The following is a 10,927-nucleotide window of genomic DNA, read 5'->3' on the forward strand; positions in this document are numbered from 1 at the left end:
CCAGGTGGCGAAGAGCCGACATCGAGGTGCCAAACCTTCCCGTCGCTCTTATATGTCCAAGGTCAATATGGAAATTCGTTCAGAGGTTTTCCCTTAATTTTTCTGTGTCAACAAACAATTCAAAATACCTCGACTTTTTCAGAACAGGTCCGAGTCAAATAGCAATGATTCGAATCACTTCTTTTTCCATTACACTATTTTGGATCTCACCTGAATCGCCCCATCTATCCTCATGAGGAAAAGTTTGTTTGGTTTCAAACTCCGATTCAAACAGGAGGAGTACGCCATGCTAATGTGCCTTGGATGATCCACATCTCTGGGTCAGGCACTGATAAGCACATTGAACTATCCATGTAGCTAAGAGCCCTCACAGCCCAGGCACAACGACGCAATTATCAGGCGCACGCTCTACCACTGAGCTAATAGCCCGTCGCGCGGGCCTCCCAAAGGGAGGCCTGCTACGCCAAAAGCGAGAAAAACTCCATCCCCTTCCTTTTGACATCCCCATGCCGCCAAACCTGTAGGGGTGTAGTTCTTCAAACATGTTTCCACCACTTAGCATCCGCATACGACATCTGCTCGGCAGACTTCAAGCGAAAGCCGACATGGGTGTAGACCACGACTTGACTAACCACACAAGTCCCTAGTCCAGATTTATCGCCTATTCAGGTTCCATCCATAGGGAGTCCGACTGAGGTTTCCACTACGGCCCCGAACGATGTGTATAGGGTTGCCAAGACACCAAACGGGTCCCTCGGTACACCGGGCCACGTACCTGCCGCATCATAGCCCACCCTGAGGGTCAGTGGTGCACACGGCCTCCAGTATACTACAAATACCAGAAACTACTTGCAACTCCTGGACAGAGGACAAGGGGGGGGGGGGGTTAATAAGTCGAGCGGGGTCATATTTCAGGGCCCAATGTGTAGTTGTAGCTGATCTTAAATCGCACATACATATCTCAGTTCTTAGGGACGATTCCAATGAAACAACCCACCATGTACTCCTACATGACCTCTCATCGATACCTTTACCAAATCGTGTTCAACACTTCACTCTAATCACCGACACAATCAGTTCACTCTAGCCCATCATCCAGATGAACCAGACCTGACACGACTCTAAGCATAGCAGGCATAGCAAGGTAGTAAACACAAACATGGCTCAATCAACTCCTACACATGCTAGTGGGTTTCATCTAGTTACTGTGGCAATGACAGGTCATGCAGGGGAAATGGGTTCAACTACCGCCGCACACAGCAGTTTGAAACCTTGTTGTCTTAAATGCATTAAATGAGAGCACGAGCGAGAACATCGGATTTTATTGATATGATCAAATGGTGGTTGCTTGCCTGACAGATTGGTCGAGGGGTACTGTCCTTCAGCTGGATACTCTTGAATATCCTCAGGAGCAGAACCTACCGCGGAGAACACACCGGTAACACAATCAATACATGGCGATATGCAACAATATGATGCATGCATATGACATGGCAAAATGAGTGTGTTGGGCTAATGCAACTGCAAACAGATGGGTTAGAGTTAGTTTGAACCAAAGGTCTCGAACTCAAACTATGAATTCAAATAGTGCATTATCATGTTTTAATCTAAATAGCAAGGTTAAGTTGTTTAAACATGCATGAAACTAGTACAGATGGATAGATTGGATTTTTTTTTTTCATTTTTCATATATAAATCTTTTCATTTGGATTTATAGATTAATTTTTATGATTTTTTGAAGTTTAGAAATATTTCTGGAATTTTCTGAATAAGTTTAAATCCAGAAAAGTCTTTACTGTGTCAGCATTGTGTAAGTACTGCGTCAGCAGATCAACATGGAAACAACAGCGAGAACGGAGAGGGGGAGGAGGAGCAGAAGCTCACAGTGGTCATAGCAGAAGGGTCAGCGTGGTCGGGGAGGAGCTGGAGCGATCGGGGTGGCGAAGTGGATCTTGGCGACGGCGGAGTGAAGCGAGCTCGATGCAGCATCTCCGGTGCGAGCGAGCGCTCGGGGCTCGGTCTGCTCGAGGGAGTGGACGATGGCGAAGCGCCTGGACACGGCGGGGCGACGAGAAGACGACGGTGGCTGCGGTTACATCGACGGCGCGGGTGCGGCTGCGTCGGCCATGGCGGGGGAGAGCTAGGTGGAGGAACAGGGGGGCGAATGAGGTGTCGGGGAGGTCGGGTGACGAGCAGGAGGTCATCCACGCGTCCAGTGGCTCAGCGGCAAGCAGGTGGAGGCATGGCGAGCTCGGCGCGTTCGGGAGCTCACCTCCGTGCCTGCTTGGCGGGAGGAAGCAGGTGACTAGCACGGGCCAGCACAATGCGGGGCCGGCCAATGGGCTGCCAGGTGGGTTGCGCAGGTAAGTGCCTTTTTCCCTTTTCTTTCTGTTTTTCTTTTATTCTGTAATTGTTGGGCTTTATTAAAAATAATAATGCACTTTCAAAAATCATGAAATTTCTTGAGGGCACTGTTTGGAATATTTCCAACAGGCATCATTTCATTTCATGCATATTTGGACATTTAAAATAATATATAGAATTTAAATGTCCAAATGCAAATAAGGTAAGATTTATTTCAATGACCCAAGTTGTCTTAGAAAAATGTGGACCATTTTTGGCAGAGGTTCTAGACCAAGGCAAAGATGATGAACATTTTTGAAGGCATTTCAGGTTCATTGAAAAAGTATTTTAGTAAACCCTAGTTGGATTAAATGGTGCTGGGGTTTCTGCCATCCCCATTTCATCTGTGAAATTTAAACATGATGCAATCACTCCAATGCAGGCACTGACTAGGGTTGTGACACTCTCTCTTATCTTGGGAAGTAAGTTCAGGGTTAAAATGTGAAGATAGTCAGGAATAGTAATGAGTAAATCTCACCGTGTGGTGTCATTGTATAAGCCCGTCTTATGCATATGCTTTCATTCCACGGTCAAGATTAATGTTTGCATAAGCCCATCTGTTGTATGTCTCTGTAGCAACTTGATGTCTTGCCAATCTTGTGTACCAATTTTTGTATTTCCACCAACCAATTCTCAGTTTTCCCATGCACGGTCTTGATTTTCCGTTCTGACACTACGTATGCATGAAAAACATTGTATGATTCCCCGCCAAAAAGAAAAGAAAAAGATAAGAATTGTTCGATGTACGAGACGATGCTGTGGGACTACTCGTCTAATTTCATTTTGGGAATATGAGACTGGATTTACATCAAAGGACTTCCAATGATATAAGAAGACACTCAAAATAAGGAAGTTACAACTTGCAAGCACGCCATCCTAGTGCTCGCCGTTGCCGCTTCGCTGCCGGAGTTAGCCTGACATTGTATCCCATGGTCGGCAAGTCATCGTGCTAAGGTCGAGCTAGACCACGTCTCGAAGAAGAAGATGCCATGTTCGAAGACTTGGGTGGATTGAAAATCCTAGAGGCGAACCATATCCTGAATAAAACTTCCGGCATGTTCGCAACGATGGACACTGCTGCATCAGTGAAGAAGTACAAACTGCCAGAGAAGAGTGTTGGTATGCACAAGACAACAATATCCATTAATAGAATTAAACTATAGCAGACCACTTGATTAGGGTTGTGCAGTGATCGGCCAGAGAATAGCATCGTTGTTGCCGAAAAACAAGACTGGGGGACATCTCCCCATTGGTAGTCTAATTTTGTGCCTTTTTTTCCTAGGTCAACACGTGGCTAGCTCTCAAATTATAATAAAATATATTTCACATATTATGTTGTATGATTTGTGAGTGCCATGTCTAAATACCAACCCCTGCGACGATGGTGAAGGTGACATGGATTAGAATTATATTCCCAATTAAATAAAGGTTTATTTCGAAAAAAAAGACATGCACCAACCATTCAGAGCCACTCAAAATAGATTAAACGGATGTCAGATCTATAGCCATTACATCTCGGTCCAACCATCTACACGAATACCCAAAGTGCTATATATGCCCACCCAAACCCTAACGCGACTCAACCCCCAGCACCCATGCCTCATTCTCAACCTTTTGCGGCGCACTCATCCTTTTCCTCTTCTTTCGGCGTTCCTCTCATCATGACACTGTCACCTTTCATCTTCTCCGGCAAGTTTGTTATTCTCTTCGTCAATTGGTGGCGAGCTTGTCGTTTGCTGCTAGAGAGGCGCCTGTCCGGTGACATCATTAACCGGCTTATCTAGCATACGCCATGAATTGTATGCGCAACTTTTCCTGTGTGTGGAGTGCATATCATTGTGGTGGAGTCCATTCGATTGGACGCACCACGGCTTGAAATTCATCAGCGGATTTCTCATCCTGGACCAATGCGGAGATAGATGGATCTGAATGTGGTCAACATAAGGTAATAAATTTTAGGATGTCTATATCCTTTTGTCTCATCAACATGATTTTTACAAATATATGTGGCATAAGACTTTGTTTAGTTGAATCGATCTAAGTATACTTGATTTTTAATCTAGGTTCAGTATGTTTTCTCCTGGCACTACCAAGTCCTTTCCTTTCCGACCTATCGTCTCATGCCTAACTCTACAATTTAGTTGGATTGATGCTTAATGGTCTGTTGTTTTCAATTTTCTGTTTGTGATATACTCTTATCTATTGTCCAATAGATAAGAGTCCATCTCACGAACAGAAACTTCAAAATAGTTTCCAACATCAAACATCAATAAAACTAAATTCCAGAGTTAGGCACAAGATGTAGATCTATAGAGACATTATTCAAATCAACGGCTTTCCTAGCTTGCACCGATGGCGAGAAAGATGGATCTGGATGATGTCAATATAAGGTAATAAATTTGAAGGTATCTCTACAATAGTTGACACTTTTATCTCATCAACATGATTTTTACAAATGCATGTGCATCGGACTTTGTTTAGTTGAGTATAGATCTAAGTACATTTTGTTTCTAATCCGGGTAGAGAATGTTTTTCCCTTGGCACTAGCAAATCCTTTATTTACTTTATGAAAGCGCTAGAGAATCATCATAAGGTAATAATTATCATGGTATTTTTGCACTAGCAAATCATTTATTTTAGCAACATGTTTTTTTGAAAGAATATGCATGATACATAATGTTGTTTATTTTTGGATCTACGCCTACTATGTTTGCTAGTTCAATGTTAGATGCTTCTCTAGTTTTAGTTTGAGCAAGTCATTATCCTCTTTTTGAGAACCAAGGTCGAGAGGCAAACATGTTTTTTTAGGAAGAGTGCTTAACATGTTGGATGTATGTGCAATCCTTTCATAGCTCGACTCTCTGTGGCAGACGGGGCAATGACCGTTGTCATGAGACTAAAGGTTCGCCTGACTAAAAGCCCAGCCTGCATCCCGCATTGCCTTAACCTGTTTTGGGCTAATTCTTACTATATTTTGTGTCTCGTCACATCTATCTATTTATTTGTTTCCTAAGTTTTTATTTTATTTGTTACCCTAAAAATCTCTTTATTTATTGTTGGAGGATCGTATTAATTTTCTACCATCAACTATAATCCCGATTTTGGGATAAGATGCAACGAATCCAGGACAACTAGCTATCGTTTAAATTCAGGGTAGCCAGTAAATTTAGTGTCGACAACATGCATGCCATGGTTCTTATCCTTCTTTTGCTAGGACTATATAGGGATGCTGTTATTATTTGTGTGTATCTTGTATATAAAAGATTCCAAGACAAGTTCATTGGTATATTTTCTATTACCCCGTCTCATTAAGTTGTTTTAGATTTGTCTAGATACAAATGTATCTAATGTCTAGATACATCCGTATATAGACAAATCTAAAACAAGTGATTGGGGACCAAGGGAGTAGATGACATCTTTCCCGTTTAAGTAGCCAGATGAGAAAGACAGAAGCCAATAGTTTAACAAGGAAAAACGTTTTTGTAATCTATTAAAAAATCATGTCATAAAGTAGAAAGCCTTGTATTTTCATTAATTCAGTGCAATGGATACAGAACACAGTACCACTATGTTGGGTATGCACCGCAACAGGAGAAACAAAAAAGGAAAAACACAAGTACATATGCATCATCGAGATAGCTAGCTAGGTGGATACGAGACCACCTTCTAGAAGCACGATGCATGTGACTAAAACGAGATAGACAGTTTCTAGAAGGTAATAAAGAATGAAATTATTGCTAAATGATCGAAGATGGCGTTGGCTCAGAGCCATGCACGTCCATCCATGCTTGAGTCGACAGAATGGATGGACTCAATCGGACTCGGGTGGCTGGTTTCATATTCGACCTCGTCTTGTTCTCAGTTGGGGAAGCTGCCGTGCGGCCCGGGCTCCTGACGCAACACCTCCATTCCAGCAGTGAACCCCAGGGCCAGTGGCATCGACGTCATCATCTCCATTTCAATGGCAAACACCAGCAACGATGGCAACACAGTCAGCGTCTGCTGCTACTGCTGCATCTCCATTCCACCGATGAACCCCGGCGGCATTGGCGTCACCCCGATGTCGTCTGCTGCTAGATAATTTCCATTCCGGCAGCGGACCCCGGAGGTGGTGGCATCACCATCATCATCATCAACATCATCTGATACATAATCATCTCGTACATCCCTCTGTCCACGCTGGTGCCACCGAGCTCAAACCCACACCCGCTGGCGGGCCCCGGCAGATGTGGCATGGCCATCATCATCTGTTGTTGCTGAAAGTTCTCCTCCATCCCGCCATTCGCGCTGGTGCAACCGAGCTCAAACCCACCGCCGCCGATGATTCACTGGAGGGGATGATGACAGCGATCACCGGTGGTGGTAAGTTTGAACTCGGTTGCACCAACGCAAATGGTGGGATGACGAGATGATTAAGCAGAAGATGATGGCGATGCCATCACCCCAGGGCTCACTGTCGGAATGGAGAGTATGCAGCAGCAGATGATGTCGGGGATGCCAACCCCGTCGGGTTCGCCGCTGGAATAGAGATGTAATAGCAACATCAGACGCTGACTGCGTTGCAACCGCTACCGGTGTTCGCTGCTGGAACATAGATGATAATGTCGATGCCACCGGAGGGTTCACCGTTGGAATGGAGATGATGCATCACAAGTTCGGGCCGCACGACGACTTCACCAACTGAGAAGATGACGAGGTCGAATCCGAAACCAGCTGTCCCAGTCCGACTGAGTCCATTCATTCTGCAGATGCAAGCGTGGAGGACGTGCATGGTTCTGATCTACAGAGAGACCCAATGCCAACTCCGATCATTTATCAATAGTTTCATTAATGCCTTCAAGAAATTGTGTGTCTCGTTTTAGCCATATGCAACGTGCTTCTAGAAGGCGGTCTCATGTCCACCCAGCTAGCTATCTAGATGATGCATATGTACTTGTATTTTTTTCGTTTTTTGTTTCTCTTGTTGCGGTGTGTATCCAACATAAGTGTGTTGTACTCTGGTCTGTATCCATTGCACCGAATTAATGAAAATACAAGCCTTTCTATTATTCTATTTTCTTGCATGATTTTTTTAATAGTTTACACAAACATTTTTTCTTGTTAAACTATTGGCTTCTATCTTTCTCATCTGGCTACTTAAACAGGAAAGATGTCATGTACTCTCTCCGTCCCTAATTACTTGTCTTAGATTTGTTAGATACAGTTGTATTTGTATCTAGACAGACCTAAGACAAGTAATTTGAGACCGGGCATGTGTGTTGTTTCAACATGATGTTTACAAATATATTTGGCATCAGACTTTGTTTAGTTGTTTCGATCTAAGTATATTTTGTTTTTAATCCAGGTTCAGTATGTCCGACCTACCATCTCGTGCCTAACTCTGCAAGTTAATTGGATTGATTTTTAATGTTGTTGTCCAATAGATAAGAGTCCATCTCACGAACAGAAACTACAAAATATTTCCCAACATTAATAAAACTAAATTCCAGAGTTAGGCACAAGACTGTAGATCGATAGAGATGTTATTTGAATCAATGGCTTTCCTAGCTCGCACCGATGATGAGGAAGATGGATCTGGATGATGTCAACATAAGGTAATAAATTTTAAGATATCTCTACAATAGTTGACACTTTTATCTCTTCAACGTGATTTTTACAGATACATGTACATCGGACTATGTTTAGTTGAGTATATCTAAGTATATTTTGATTTTAATCCAGGTTGAGAATGTTTTTTTTCTTGGCACTAGCAAATCCTGTATTTCCTTTATGAAAGCACTAGCAAATCATCGCATGGTAATGATTATCATGGTATGTTTGCACTAGCAAATCATTTATTTTGTCAACATGGTTTTGTTGAAATAATATGGATGATACCTGACTTTCTTTATTCTTGGATCTAAGCCTACTATGTTTGCTAGTTCAATATGAGATGGTTCTCTGGTTTTACTTTGAGCGAGTCATTACCCTCATTTCGAAAACCAAGTTCGAGTGGCAAACATGTTTTTAGGAAGTGCTTAGCATGTTGAACGTATGTGCAATCCTTTCATAGCTCGACTCTTTGTGGCAGACCTAGCAATGGCCCTTGTCATCAGACTAAAGGTCCTCATGACTAAAAGCTGAGCCTGCATCCCGCATCGCCTTACCCTGTTTTGGGCTAATTCTTACTATATTTTGTGTCACGTCATATCTATTTTTTTATTTATTTCCTAAAAACTATTTTTATTTATTATCCTGAAAAACTATTTATTTATTGTTGAAGAATCGTATTAATTTTCTACCATCAATAATAATCCTGATCTTGCGATGAGATACAATGAATCTAGGACATCTAGCTATCTTTTAAATTCAGGGTAGCCAGTAAGTTTAGTGTCAACAGCATCCATGTTATGGTTCTTATCCTTCTTTTGGTCGGACTGATGCAGTTCTTATTTGTGTGTGCGCGCGTTTTCACATATGATCTTTTATAGAGATTTTTTGTTAAGAAACAAGTTTTTTTAATGTAAGAAACAATTATATTTGTTTAGTATGATTCATTGATTTGCACAATAGGCAAAGCTAAGATATGTTCATTGGTATATTTTCTCCATGACATCTTTCATGTTTAAGCAGCTAGATAGATGAGAAAGTTAGAATCCAATAGTTCAACAGGGAAAAAACGTTTTTGTGAACTATTCAAAAATCATGCTGAAAAATAGAATAATAAAAAAAAGGCATGTATTTTCATCAATTCGGCGCAATGGATACTGAACAATGCAAGCCACTATGTTGGGTTGCCGATGCACCGCAACAACAGAAACAACAAGGGAAAACAGAAATACATATGCTTCATCCAGATCAAGCCCACGCTGGCGATGTGAGCAGCTCAAACCCAGCTCCCTCCATTCACGCTGGTGCCACCCAGCTCAAACCCTCCTCCGCCCGCCATCGCCGTCATGATCTCCTCCATCCCGCCGTTGGCACTGGTGCCACCGAGTTCAAACCAAGGATCTGGCTCAAACCCAACTCCGCCTGCGAACCCCGGAGTTGGCATCACCATCACCATCTGGTCCGTCCCTCCATTCACGCTGGTGCCACCCAGCTCAAACTTACCGCCACCGGCGATCGCCGTCATCAGCGACTCCATCCCGCCGTTGGCGCTGGTGCCACCAACCTCAAACCCGCCCCCGACCGCGAACCCCGGCGTTGGCATAACCGCCATCATCTGCCCCGTCCCACCGAGCTCAAAGCCACCGCCGCCGGCGAGTAGCTGTGGCGGCAGGGGCGCGAGGGCTGCCTCCCGGTCACGGCGACCGTCCTGGAGGACCTGGTTGACGCCCGCCGCCACGGTGACCTGCGCGTCCCTCAGCGCAGCCATGCAGGCCAGCATGTCCGCGTCCCCCATGTCGCGCTGGTCTGCGACTGCGTCCAGCCACGCCGCCGCCTGGCTCCCCTCCGCGCGACCCTTCGCTATGGCCTCCCCCCAGCGCTCCTTCCGCTTCTCCACCGCGCCCAGCTCCGTGGACAGCTTGTTCTACTTCTGTTGCAGCTCTGCCAGCCGGTCCGGGTCGACGGCGGCGCCCATGCCAGCCCCCGCCGCCCCGGCCTGCTCCGCGGGGCGGAGGAAGCGGTCGACGATGTCCTCGGCGGAGGGGTGGCCGAAGGAATAGGCCTTGCCGGCCGGGGACTAGACGACGGCGGCCACCTCGGCGCCGCACATGACGGCCAGCTCGTTCGCCTTGCGAAACAGCCCCTCCCGGCGTTTGGAAAAGCAGATGTCCCGTGCAGCCTTGTTCTCGATGCGCCGGATTACGATCTTCTTCCGCCCCATTGCAACCCACCCTAAAACCTTTGCGCCCTCTCTCAGAGTGTTTGATTATTTGGAGGAGGACAGTTGAGAACTTGAGGCCTGTGGTCTGTGAGTCTGTCTCGCTACAGCTCTGGGGCGTCCGTTTTATAGGCGACGAGAAGAGTTGACATGAGAATTTGGCTGTGCCAATTCATCACGGGGGTGCATATCCGATCCTCATCTCTGCTTCACGGATGAGCTACGAGCATTGATGACATGATGAGATGGTGACGACCGATGAGTTGTCACATTTCCAAACCAGTAAAGGCTGCATGTTGGTTTCTTATTTTTTTTTCTTTCTCATTTAGGCTATATTTGATGCGTGTGTATATCTACGCTGAAACAGCCCATCGACTTCGATTTTCTCTCGATGTTTATAACTGCCATATACGGCCGTGTGGGGCCTTCGCATGGAATGGATATCCCTAAATACATTCCTTCTTCACCCTAAATATATAAGGCACATGTATGTGCCAGTTATAAACGTCGAGAAGAAAATTAGGCAGACGATGGGCTGTTTTATCGTAGATATACGGTGCATTAAAAGCGGTACAGACTAGATATAGAAAGAAACATGAATCTCCTCATGGTTTGGAAATGCGGCAACTCATCGTCGTCGTCGTCATCTCAACGTCTTATCAACTCTTCTACGGAGTAGCTCATACGTGAAGAGGAGATGTGGATATGCACCGTGCA

General features: G+C 44.7%; 1 pseudogene; it reads right to left on the reverse strand.

Annotated features, from left to right (window-relative positions):
- Positions 1-9,268: 9,268 nt before the first annotated feature.
- On the reverse strand, positions 9,269-10,213 carry LOC119350618 (annotated as a pseudogene).
- Between the last annotated feature and the right edge of the window lie 714 nt (positions 10,214-10,927).

The sequence above is a fragment of the Triticum dicoccoides genome, chromosome 1B (genome assembly GCF_002162155.2).
Source record: "Triticum dicoccoides isolate Atlit2015 ecotype Zavitan chromosome 1B, WEW_v2.0, whole genome shotgun sequence".
NCBI lineage: Eukaryota > Viridiplantae > Streptophyta > Magnoliopsida > Poales > Poaceae > Triticum > Triticum dicoccoides.